Here is a 13,771-nt window from a genome sequence, read left to right on the forward strand (position 1 = left end):
ACGTGCCTGGGGCCCCATGCCCCTTCATTTTGCCCTTAAAATTACCCGTGGGAAACTCCTTGGGAAGACCGGGCCTTTTCAGCACTAACTGCCCACTCTCCTTGCTTTGCGCACTGCAGTAAAACTGTCCTTTTCGGCACACCATGTGTTTGGTTTGTAGTGTTTGGGCGGAGTGACCTTGATTTGAGTTCGGTAACGTGTGTGTGCCCCAAATCCCAACAGGAAGGAGAAATGGAAGAGAAGAGATTGCAGCAGGCCATTCCCCATGGGGAGATGCTTTCTTTCTCTGCCTCTTTCTCTGTCTCTCTGTCTCTCTATGGTCAGTGCATGCATCCTCTGGCAAATTAAAAAGGAAAAAAGAAGGAAACGTAGAGTGGCATGTTCTGGCTTGAGGTGCCTGTGATATATCATTAAGGGAAAAAAAAACAAGTTCCAGAGTAAGATAAACATTATAAAATGTAACAATAAAATTGAATAATTATGGAGACCAACAGGTGGCTTGGTGGCTAGGGCACTGGACACTTCCATATGACTGGCCACAGTTTGAGTCCCAGACCTGGTGGCTTGCTTTCTCATTTTCCCTCTCTCTCTCACTCTCTCTCTCTCTCTCTCTCTGTGTGTCTCTTTCTGGTTGAATTAAAATAAATGAATGAATAAATAAAATTAAACAAATAATTCTTTAAACAATTTAATAATTATGTATGCAACATAATTATGTATCATATAAATATACTTATATTTATATAAGTAAATATATAGATACACATATTTTGAAACGCTCTGTATGCATATGCACATACATTTGTGGGTCTGTATCTATAAACAAGGGTTTATGAATACACATATGTGTATGTGTGTATGTATACAGATCCAGATGGTCCCGATTTGCAATGGTCTGACTGGACAAGTTCACAGCTTTATGGGTGTGAAAATGATTCGCACCCAGCAGAATCTATACTTTGAGTTTTTATTCAAAATTCCTTATAGTAACTTTCTTATAAACTAGGCTTTTAGATGATCTTGCCCAACTACAGGCTCATGTCAGGTTGAGGACATTTGAGTAGGCTAGGCTAAGGTAGATAGACCAAATATATTAACTGTAATTTTTAGGAGTTTATTTATTTTATGAGAAAGAGAGAGAGAGAGAAGACACTTTCATGAGCGAGAGAAAGACACTTATTAAGGAGAGAAATGTGGTCGATAGGTCAAAGGACTAATGGCCACCAGCTTAGATGTCATCTAGGGTTGCTTATCCTGTTGTCTTGCTGTCCTCTCTACTTCCGCGACTCACTTGAGAACTTTGGAGTCCTGGATACTTGCAGAGGGTTTGTTGCTGACTCACAGATCCTCCCAGAGAGCCTCACTTGGTTTGCTTTCAGGGGTTGGAGCCGTCCTCTTCCAGTAGGGCATAGCGGTGGGCCAGATGTCCAACTCAGCCTGGCAGCCTGCCCCATACTTCATTCTAGACACGCTGTAATTAGAGGGGAGCACCAGTCAGTTGGAGAGGATTCAGAGGGAAACCACGAAGATGGTGAGTGAATTAAAAATGGGACTAATGCAGTGAGGTTCAGAAGAGTCTCGTGGGGCAAAATACAGCTGGCAAAAGGCCGGGTAATCATCCTGAGCATAGAACACAAGCTCGTGAGGAAGGGGGTCGGCAGGTGGTGCGGTGGTTCAGGGCGCTGGACTCCCACATGGCTGACTATTGCTTGCATCCCAGACCTGGCGGCTTGCTTTCTCATTCTCTTTCTCTTTCTCTGTCCCTCTCTGATCAAAATAAAATAAATAAATAAAGTTAAATAAAATAATTCTTTAAAAGAAGAAGATCGTGTGGAAGATGGGGACTAGTCTTGCTGAGGAAAAGCTTTAAATGCACAGAAGATTTAGGTTAGACCCATCAAAGTCAGATAGCAGGATCACACATTTCACTGAATCTAAGACTTCACCAACTCAGGGATGAGCTATTATGTTGGGAACCATCAAGGAAGAAAAAGAAAAACACACAGCCTCCAACTACTATACTTGCTTCTACTCAGAAAAATTAAATTTTCCTTCTTAAAAGAACTTAGTCTTAGCTTTATTACACACTGTGCATATGCATAAAGGAAACAATACATGTACATATCTATGATGCATTCACAGGAAGGAATTGCGAGAGGACTCACGTTTGAGTCTAATATTTCTCACTTTTCAAGTCAGCATAGTCTAGGTAGTTGTCCCCCCCACCCATACAGTAGAGTATCAGTGTCCAGAGTATCAGTGATGTATTTCTTAAAAGATTCCTTGGAAGAACTAAAGCTGTTGACACTAATCTCCTTTTTTTTTTTTTTTCTTTTTTGGGAGAGGTTTTTGCTATAGGGCATGTGTGCTCGCCAGAAAGACAGAGAGAGACAGAGAGACAGAAAGCGAGAAATCACCCCCCGGGGTGGGGATGGCCACGCCTCAATCCCTTCTCCTCCATTCTCCTCTCGGGATCTTGGGCACGCACGCACATGTGTAAGTCAAAGCCACGGGGTCCAGGACTCAAACTGCGGTTGACTACATGGGAGTCAGCGACGTAGCCGTTACTCTAACTGCTGGTCCCAACACTAATCTCTTTTTAGAAAGAATTATTTATTTAATTTTGTTAATTATTATCATTAAAAAAAATTACTGTAGGACACATGTGCTCACCAAAGAGAAAGAGAGCGAGAGAGAGAGAGAGAGAGAGAGAAGGAATGCGAGAAAGTAAACCATTAGGTCTAGGACTTGAACCATGGTCGGCCATGTGGGAGTCCAGTCCCCAACCACCACACCATCTCCTGGCCCTGGTGTTAATCTCTTGATTTCAGCTGAGTTTATAAATTTAAGCCAAATATGTAGAGCAGCTCATCTCAGTTTGAAAATGCATCAGAAGGTCCTGAAGGGCTTGAAATACCCTTCAGGACCTCCAGAATCTCTACCTCCAGAGATTCTGCTTCAGTAGATCTGGGTGGGGCCTGAGAATATTCATTTCTTGCAAGGACCAAGTGTTGTCCAGGTTGCTGGCCCAGGGACCTCACTTTGAATGACTCCGATGTAGGCCTGGTCTTCTCTGCTTCCTTCAGGAATGTTCCCAAAGACGGCTGACCCCTCACCTCCTTGCCCATTCTCCATGACCACCAATCTCCTAGAGGCAAGACAATCTCCCTTCTGCTTCTCCTGGAGCTCCTTCCAAACCTTCCAGTGTGTATTTAGAGTTTCATGGCAGTGCTTTTAACATTGGAGCATGGGCAGGCTGTGATGGCTGCTTCCCCGCTTACTGCTGGCTGATAGCAATTGTAATATTATTGCGAAGTGAATCCAGATTTGGAAATGCTCAATTCTTGGTAGAGGGAGGGAGGAGAAAGTATATCCTAGAACTGAACAAATAGGGTAGTTAACCCTCTCTGTATGCCTTGAGGGCGGATGAGGCCCAGACTAGCCTAGAGGCAGAGGTGGGAGCTTCCTTGCAATCCCCACTGCAGGGCTGTTCAGACAGCAAACAGCAGCTGCCCACAGCAGGGAAGGGAGCTGTCAGTGCCCCTGTGGAATGGCCTCTGCCTTCTGTTGCCACGGCGAGGCCTGAGCCAGATGGTTTACTCTGGTGGTTCGAACATAAACTACCCAGTCCTTTTTTTTTAACACTGCTGTTAGAAAGCCTCCAACATCATCAACATGCACACTAATAAAAGGGCAAAAGCCTTCCTGGCACTCCATGGGTAAATAATAAAGAACAGCTGGGAGTGGAGGGACAGACGGCATGAACCCATGGCAGCTGGGGGCTGCTTGTCTTCATTAGTGTCATTGACAGAAAGCTTCTCCTGGACAGGGCTGGGCCTTTGGATCACCCAGCTGCTTTGCTCAGGAGCCTGCAGGGATGAGCCTGGCCCAGTTTTCCAGACTTGAACCAACTCTCTGGCAAGCAGAAGCTTTTGTCTCCTTTTGGCTCTTATTTTCCTGAGAGTGTCTCTTCTTTGTCAGAACCAACCGTTCTTAACTGGAGGCCACTGTGCCAGTCCAAGACAGTGAGCAATGTCTAGAGATATTCCCGGACATCATGACGGAAGTGTGCATCTGTGGGTGGAGACCGGGGATGCATAGGATAGGCCCACACCACAAAGAACGAACCAGAACATCAACAATGCCGCTGGTGAGAAATCTTGACTTAATAAGCAAAGCAGCTACTGAGATGTCCTAGACTATTGCAGTCTCTTCTTGATATCAGCAGAAGAGCGTGGAGAGAGGACATGAAACACTTTGCAGTGTCCACGGCAGCCTTCTTGCAAGCTGCAATGTATATGCCATCACTCTAGGATGGTTTCCTCTGACACTGACACAATGTAAGAAACAGCACACGTGCAGACTCGCAGTCTACTTAAAGACTGGAATATTTCGTGGAATAACCCTGTGCTCTTCAATCTTAACTGTGCACATGAATTTTCTGGGGATCTGGTTAAAATTTGAGTGCTAACTTATCAGGTCAGGTGGGGCCCAAGGTTGTGCCTCTCTGACAGGTTTCTGGGCAGTGCCTATGCTGCAGGTGCACAGACCACACCTTGAACAGCGTGGCGCTGGCCTGACCTTTGGTGTTCCTAAGGAAAGGATGTGGTTATGACTTCCCCTCTTTCTATCTCTCTACCTACTTACCTCTCTATCTAATTTTAATTGTAATTTTTATTGCCAGAGGGTGTGTATGCTCATCAGAGAGAGAGGGAGAGGGGAGAGAAAACATCCCAGTAGGGGTGTGGTCAGGCTTCTCTTCCATTTCCCTTCTCTTCCATTTCTCCACACTGTTGGGATTTGGGGCATGTGCACACACGTACCCAGCATGTTTTTCAAGCCATCAAGGCTGATATTCAAACCATGATCGGCCATGTGGGATCTGACTCTCTTAACTACTATGCTACAGGCAGGCTCTCCACCATTCATTTAAATATGGATGATGGGAAGACCCTTTGTGAATTTTGTGCATGAAGGGTCAGCTTCCTCCACTTGTGTGATGGTGTAGAAAGTCCCGCATCACAGAAAATCCCCTATCCTGCATAAACCAGAGTAGGTGGTCATCCTGTCAAGCTCCAAGTTTCCTAAGGGCAAAGGTAAGGTTAGACCTTTTGAGATTCCTTAAGTGAGGAAGGCTCTGAGTCCTAGTGACATAGGGACTCAAGGAGGGGATTTGATTTACTTAGTTCTTTAAAGTTTCACTCCTATTCTTAGAAAAGGAACAGGTCTGATGTTGTGAACTCTACTGCCTACATTAAGGCACATTTTCTGTTACCAGAAAGGACTGTTTCTCCTCCTCCATCTGTAATTTGTATTCTCTACCAAAAGGTCCCTCAACACCAGTCTTTTCTTTCTTGTATCCTGACACCCAGGGTGTCTGGATTCTTCCTCAACTCCCCTTTGAGCAGGCCACATCCCCACTCTACAACTTTTAGTATTTCTTGACCGAAAGAAAATACATTTGTGGTGGGAAGAAAAAAATGGGAGATGTTTCCAACACTTAAGTAGTTTATATTCTCAGGAGATGAGAAATAGACACAAATAACTTTTTAAATTTTATTCATTATTATTATTTCTTTCAATTTTGGAAAGAGAGAGAGAAAAGCAAGAGAGTGAGCTACCAGGTCTGGTTCTCAAACTGTAGTGAGCCATGTGGGAGTCCAGTGCCTTGACCATCATGCCACCTTCTGGCCTGACATTCAAAAGTTCTAAGATTTTTTATCATTAAAGGTCATAATACTGAATGGACTGTAGGGTCTGTGCTGATGTGAATTTGCAGGTGAACTCGAGTAGAATCAGCAGGCAAGTCATTGACTTCTCCACTCTACTATGGCTTGACTAATTTCCATATAGTTGGCCAACACTCACTGTTATTCATTTATGCATCTGTGCCTTTGTTGAAACTGATTATCCTTTCCAGAATGCCGTCCTTTCCTCTCTGTCTACCCACACTCTTTATGTCCTATGAGGATCCTGCCTAACTATCTCCCCTTAATGATCTCTGTTCCAGGACTTCTGGCATTTAATTGGTATGGCACTGCTTTCCAACAGAGTGGTAACAGCATTCTGGCCCAACAAGGGTTCAAAGATAGAAAGCCTCTTCAAGAAAAGAGAACAAATAATCACTTAAGGGGAAAGAAGTCACCTTAAGGGGTGCTCCCTGGAAGCCCCAGGCCAGCCTAATCACCCAAAGTTTCAATAGCCTTCTGGAATAGCAGCTGCACTTTCTTCTTTGATTAATTTTGAGCTTAGGGGTTGTTGTGAGAACATGTGCTAGATGTCTTGCCTGGGAGTGTGCACTGTAAAAATTAATTGTCTTAAAAAATGTGGGTCACCGTTCATTTATTTGACAAATACTTATTAAGTGTCTTCTCTACTCACCCTGGGGATAACATTCATTCACTGTAATTCCCTCTCGGGCTGAACAACCTAATTGGCATACATGTCTGAGCAGCAATGGACAAGAGGGGGGAGCTACCTGGTAGAGATACACTGTCTTCCTTGTTCCTGGAAGCTGCGGCCCAGCCTGTGTGTTTCATTTATCCCCCCGCCCCCAACACACAGCAATGATTTCCAGCCTGGGGTTCCTGAGCTTAAAAGGGCTATCTAGTATCACATTTATCAATTATTAATTTTTCCAAAAGCTGAGTGAGGCAGATAAAACTCAATTGTCTTTGCTTTGCATTTGAGTGACAGTTTTTCAGTTCTGCAGCCCTGGTATTTCATGCGGATCTAAAGCGCTGTTTGGTGGCTACAACAGTGTGTTTTTGATGAATAAAAAATGAGGAAAATAATTCCTTCCTAGCTAACATAATTTTCTTGACAGGACTCTTTCAAGCTATGTTTTTGGGGGGTGAGATAGAAAATAATAGTGGCTTATGGATAGCACCGAGCCACTTACATGCTGGGTAACCAATGCTTGTGAGAATTAATACTCAATGGACTTGAGTATTAAAGTACACTGGAGAATACTTACCCCTCATGGCTATGGAAGGTTCTGGGAAAATTCAATATAGCCCCCTCGACCTCAGAAATGGGAAACTGGGGAGACAACATTCTGAAGTCCAACTGCCAGGTCATCCCTATGGCAGCCTTGGGTATGTGTCTAGGACTCTATATAAAGCTCCACTCTTTGTACTTCCTTGGGTCAGAAAGGAGGAGAAAAGGAGATTTAGGCTTAGACACTTGGCCCCAAGTTTCCTGGGACTATCTAGGGAGCATTTGGGGTGGCTGAGGAACAGAGTCTCTGGAAGGTGGTGGGAGTCCTTGCTTCTGCAGGTGCCTTGGGGCTCAGATGTTCTGTCTGGGCAAAGGTCTCACCAGCCATCTGCCTGCAGAAACTGGAAGGGAAGAGACAGGAGCTTCAGTGTGAGGGGCTGACCTGGGGGTGACTGGTGGGTCCCAGGAATCTGGGGAGAAACCTGTTCACATGGGAGGGAGGGAGGGAGGAATGGAGGAAGCTCCTTCCTTAGGCCTTGGGTTCTCAAACCCATTCTGCAGCTGTCCTGTTGAAGAGCTAATGAGGTGAAGAAAATCTTCAGGAAATGATTGATTAAAACATGTTGTGTCAATTTTCAGGGGAGCCTGGCTTTCCAAAGAGCTGGTGTTTTACCCATCCAGGTGGGTGTGTATACACACGCAGAGAGTCTGTTTAGTGACTGACAGTCTATGTTGAGAGGACATTTTGTATCTTGATTGGATTTTGCTGCTGACTTTAGATCTTATTGTTAAAACTCAATGAGTCTTATTCTCACCATTCAACTTTTTTATACCTTATTAAAATGCACTTAAAGTATTACAAGAATATAACATTATAGGAGGGGAAGGGAACCTACATTCTTATCACTCAATGCCCCAACTATTTTCATTGGTATAAATCCCTTTCTAGTCTGCTGTTACTTGCATAGTTTTTAATCATTGTAGTAACAAATAGCATCTAATTTTATATATCTTTTTTTTTTCAGACAGCCTGATACAAATATTTCCTATAAGGCCACAGCATTTATCATTTGGCTAACTGCATGAAAGTCCACTGCATTTATGTTCTGTAACTTATTTAACTACCCCCTTTTTGGAGTATTGAGAAGCTCACTATCTTTTTTTCTCTTAGAGTTTGAATAGTTTTATTAAGGAAGTTTCTGGGAAATCATATTGATAGGTTAACTCTATTAGTGAGAGCAGAGGGCACAGAGCAATTTATAGGGCTCCATCATTCAATTTAATTAGACAAACGATTTTTTGAGTGCCTTGTAAGTCTCTGGCCTTCTGACTATATTATGTTTATTGCAAGCCCCCACTGGAGTCTCCCGGGTATGTGGCAAGACTATGAAGTCTCGCCAGTCACAAGTTTAAAGAAAAGGCTGTTGTGAATCTGTATGTCTAGATTACATATGATGGTCACGCCACAATCCCTTCTCCTCCATTCTCCTCCCGGGATCTTGGGCACGCACGCACATGCGCCCGGCGTGAGTTCTAAGCCACTGGGTCTGGGACGCGAACCACAGTCGACTACGTGGGAGTCCAGCGACATAGCCATTACGCTAACTGCTGGTTTCCTTGATTAGATATTATTTAAAGATAGTTGTAGCCGTGAAGCTGACTCCATGGTCTAGTCATTAAGGGAACTAGATCTCACATGCCAACCCTGTGGTTTTACAAGCCATTCACATGTGTGCATGTACCAAAAGTCCTGACAGGATGGAGAAATGGAGGAGAAAGGAGAGAGGCATGACCATGCCCCATTGAGGGGTGTTTTCTCTCTCTATCTCTCTCTGGTAGGTGCACATGCCCTCTAGCAAATTTAAAAAAATAGTTGTGAAATAAAAATATGTTAAAAACTGTAAAAATAATCTATAGTATTCATGCATTTTTTTTCATGTTATGTTAAGTCTCGACAGGATGTCAGTTGTTCATTAGAGGGTGTGCCTGAAAAGCCCTTGAAACGTTTTTATTAGCTTTGGTATTCTGACCTGTTTCCCTGTAGTCTTGCATACAATAATTGTCTTCATGGTTGAGCTGCAAAGCTCTGCCTCTAATCTGACAGCCTGGGGTGATTAGGGGCTCACAGACCTGTGAAATGTGGGAGAAATGGGGCTGACGGGAGATCTGGGTTCCTGCCTCTATGCCAGGGCAGGTTCTGCCTCCATCTGTGAACTGAGGGATTTGGACCAGATGCCCTTGGAGGGTCTTCAAGAACTAAATTCTATGGCAGCTCTGGGGACCTCCGGCAGTGTATTAGTTTGCTAGGGTGCCTTAACAAAGTCCCACAGGTTAGGTGGCTTCAACAACAAAAATGTCTTATGGTTCTGGAGGCCTGAAGTCCCAAACCAAAGTGTGATCAGGACTGGTTCCATCTGAGGACTGTACGGGAACCATCTGTCCATGCCCCTGTCCATGGCTTACAGATGGTCGTTTTCTTCCATGTCTCTTCCTGTCTTTTCTCCACGCATGTTTCTGTGTCCAGAATGCCTCTCTTTCTTTTTTAAAAAATAATTATTTATTTTATTTTATTTATTCATTCATTTATTTTTTAATTTGACCAGAGAGACAGAGGGTGAGAGTGAGAGAGAGAGGAAGTGAGGAAAGCAAGCCACCAGGTTCAGGACTCGAACCCTGATGGGCCACATGGGAGTGTCCAGAGCCTTAACCACCACGCCACCTGCTGGTCCCCCAGAGTGCCTCTCTTTCTAAGGATACCAGTCATATAGGATTAGGACCTGCCCCAGTGACCTCACCTTATCTTGATTATCTCTATAAAATGAGACCAGGCACCAATCAACCCATGACAAGCCCAGTGTAAACCAGGCCACAGTCGCAAGAGTGGAGATGGCCCCAGGAGCCCTGACTACCTCTCTGGTTGAGACTGTCCCCCATTAGTATCAGAGGGAGACTTTTTCCTTTCTTCATTTTTAAAATGAAGGATGCTAAAGAACTCCTTACATACATTTGGATAAAGCCATGGCTCCAGATTAACCGTGGCCCTCTTCTCATTTGTGACCTGCCACTGTTTGGTAGAGGCAATTGGATCAGAGAATCAGAGCATTTGCTCTCAGGAGAGGCCTCAGAGGTCACCTGGGTCAGCTCTCCGTAGTGGAGAGGGAAAGGGACTGGCCCGAGGTCACCTGGTTAGTTACAGGCAAAACCGGGCTCAGCCTACCACATCCTGATTTCTTGCCATGGGTCTTTGAGCTTCTCCCTTCCTTGCTTTCTGTTGATGCTACTGCCCTGGGCAGGATGCTAGCGGGTCCTCCAGTGGAGGGTATACGTGGCTTAAGTGACAAATAATTCCCTTCATGCCCCGATGTCCCAAAGGGCGATTTTTGTGAATAAGGAGTAGGCATCTAAGAAGGATCTTTAGATGAGAGGTTTGTACTGTTTCTTATTTGCCACCAGAGAAGATTTGGGGAAAAATTTTAAAATGATGCATTGAAGAATGGATGAGGTTTCTCTGCAGTGATTTATCATGGCAGGGCAAGAAGTGGTGGTGGGGGGCAAGAAAACAGGAATCTTGGGCCAGTAAGAAAGGCCTGGAGGCAAAGAGAAAGTGAGAGCATTTAGGGAAATAGATGGACTATTCAGGGAAAAGGAGTGCCCTGAAGGATGTCGAGAAGTGTGGGTGCAGCCTTCTTCCCAAGGGCAGAGGGATGGCAGAGAGGGTATTGTTGAGTGTTTTGCTCAGGGCTGCTCTTGGTGCTTGGGAACTTGCTCACCTTCCTTGCAGCGATGATAGGAGTCAGGGTATATTGGAGTTTCCTAGGGTTGATATATCAAAATATTATAAAATACATCAACTAGGCAGCTTAAAGCCATAGAAATGAATATTCCCACAATGCTAAAAGTTGGAAGTCCAAAGCCAGCGTGTCAGGAGGGCCAGGATCTCTCTGTAGGTTTCAGGGCAGGATCTTTTGTTTCTTCCAGTTTCTCTAGTTTTTCTCTGATTTTTAAAAAAAATTTGTTATAGGGCTCATGCACATCCCAATGGAGAAAGCCAGAGAAAGTGGGAAATGGAGAGAGCCAGAGAAAATGAGAAAGCAACCCTCAGGGCAATGGTCATGCTGCAGCTTCTGGTGGTTCTAGGAGTTCCTTGGCTGTGGTCGCGTCATTGCAGTCTCTGCTTCTGTCTTCATGTAGCCTTCTCCTCCTCTCTTCTGTGTCTTGTTTCCTCTCCTTCTTAACAAAGTACACATGCCATTGGATTTAGGACCGTCTGATGATTCCCAGTCATCTGGAGATCTTTAATTGAGTTACATGTGTGAAGGACTTTGTTAATAGAAGGTCATATTCATAGGCACCAGGGGTTGGGATCTGCACATTCCTTTTTGGGGCCACTTTTCAGTCCATTGCACAGAGCTTCTCAGATAACCTCGTGCAGCAGTGACCCCGGGGACCCTGCCCCCCACAATTTGGTGAGGTCTGTAGAAGCCTGAGTCCACTTCTCCTTGACTATAAGGGACTAGCTCCTTCTTCCTCCCCTCTGCACTCAGAGGCCAGCTCTTCACCCCTTTCCTGTTGGTTCCCCTCCCCACCATCCCATCTGTGGTTCCTGGCTTGCTGGTGTCATCCCTGGGAGAGATGGGGCTGGCAGGAGATCACCCCGCCTTCTCTGGAGGTATTGCCCACACCTATCCTCTCCCTGACACCAGTCCTTGATGGGCCTCAGCTAACCCACGTGGGATCAGTTTTGTCTCTGCTCCCCTTCTCAGAGAGGAGTAAAGTTTCTTGGAATCCTCACACCTTCTCCGTTCCTTGGGTCCACTGGGGATCTTTGTAGGCACCTAAAGAACCACTGCTTCTTTGAGGTCTCATCTCATACTTCCCCATACATATTAAAATGCTCCCATGTTTCACATTACATAGTTTTTCCACCCATAACATAATCAGAACGATCTTCATAATTTTGCTTTGGAGATTATTCAGCTGTAAGCTTAGTGAATTTATAATTGGCTATGATTTCTTGGCCATCATTGTGCATACTTAGGGATTTTATTGAAGTGAAAAAAACTAAGCTTCAGATTGTTTTTTGCATGTAATTAAATTTTTATGAATACCAAAGTCAACAATTAATAAGGTATTATAGACATTTAGTTAAATACTTATTGATTTAGATTTTTGCAGGGTTTTTTTTTCTCTTTTGAGCCAATATCTATGATTATTACTATTTTGTCAGTTCTTAACCGTTTCTTAGGTACCTGGAAAGATTAGAGACATCAGATACTTACCCTCTAATTTTTTTCTGTTTAATTTGCTATAGGATGTGTGCACTTGCTGGAGAGAGAGAGACTGAGAGAGAAAGTGAGAAAGCACTCTCAGGGTGGATGACCACACCACAAACCCTTTTCCTCCATTCTCTTCCCTGGATTTTGGCCACACACGTGTCCAGCATGCTTTTTAAGACATCGGGTCTGGGACTCGAAATGCATAGTTGGCCATGTGGGACACAGCACCTTAACCACCATGCCACCAGCTGGCCCTCCTTCTCTAGCCTCTGACCGTTGAGTTGGTCCTGCTTTTTTCCTTTGTGAGACTCTTATTCCTGCTAGAAATTAGAAGTCCTCCTTCTCAGATGACAGGCTCTCAGACTGAGTATCCAATTTTGGATTTCAGGCTCTGGGATGGCTTAGGTTAGGAATTTTGGCTATAGCTGAGGGTCTCACCTGGGCTTTCCCATCATCTGGAACATTCTACCTTCAAACCTTTCTGTGAACTTGTTTTGGTAAGATGAACACCTCTGGCCTGATTTTCCCATTCTAACATTGTGAGCTTCGTTAGTCTGGTTCTGCCTCCCATCCCCAGGGACATGGTTGTCTTCAAGGGTTCAGGACCTTTATAGTCACACGACATCCTGTGCTCAGAAGGATCTGCACTTGGTTTAATGTTCTGTGGTCATTGTCTTGATTCTTAATGAATTTATATTTGAGCTTATGTTTTGCAAGCAAGGTCTGATGGGACAGTGGCTTCTGCGTGCTGGTGAAGGAGAGATGCACTTCATATTTTGGTAACTTTAATGACACTTGTTTGCCCCTCGCTCCCACTTTTATTTGCAAGAGGACATGTGTATGTTCCAGAGAGAGACAGACAGACAGAGTGAGGGAGAGGGAGAAAGCAGCCCCCAATGTGGTGTGATCACATCACAAGCCCTCCTTCCTCCCTCCTGTTGGGATCTGGGGCATGCATGCACGGGTATCCAGTGTGTTTTTCGAGCTGCTGGGGCTCAAGTTTGCACCACATGGTCGGCCATGTGGGATCCAGCTCTCTCTACCACTGGGCCACAGGACTTTACCCTTTGCTTTTGCTTTTTGAACAAAATGCCTCCCATTTTCTTTTGTGTTGTTATTAAAAACTTTGCCAGAGGGCCTGTGTGCTCACTAGAGAGAGACAGAGAGAAAGGGAGAAAACACCTCCTCCATGGGGCAAGGTCACACCACAATCCCTTCTCCTCCATTATCCATCCTGAGGATCTGGGGCACACAGGCACATGTGCCCAGCATGGTTTTTGAGCTGTTGGGGCCTGAGTTGAAACCACGTGGTTGGTAATGTGGGATCTGGCTCCATTAACCGCTGGGTCATGGGACTTACTCTTTGGTTTTTACTTTTTTGAACAAAGCACCTCCCATTTTATTTTTTAAAAATTGCCAGAGAGTGTGTGTGCTTCTTAGGAGAGATTTAGAGAGAGACAGAGAAAGAGAAAGTGAGAAAACACCCTCTATGAGGCATGGTCATGCCACAATCCCTTCTCCTCCATCTCTCCCTCCTTTTGGGACTTTGGGCACAC

Source organism: Tupaia chinensis, unplaced genomic scaffold (assembly GCF_000334495.1).
Source record: "Tupaia chinensis unplaced genomic scaffold, TupChi_1.0 Scaffold000159_1, whole genome shotgun sequence".
NCBI classification, from domain to species: domain Eukaryota; kingdom Metazoa; phylum Chordata; class Mammalia; order Scandentia; family Tupaiidae; genus Tupaia; species Tupaia belangeri.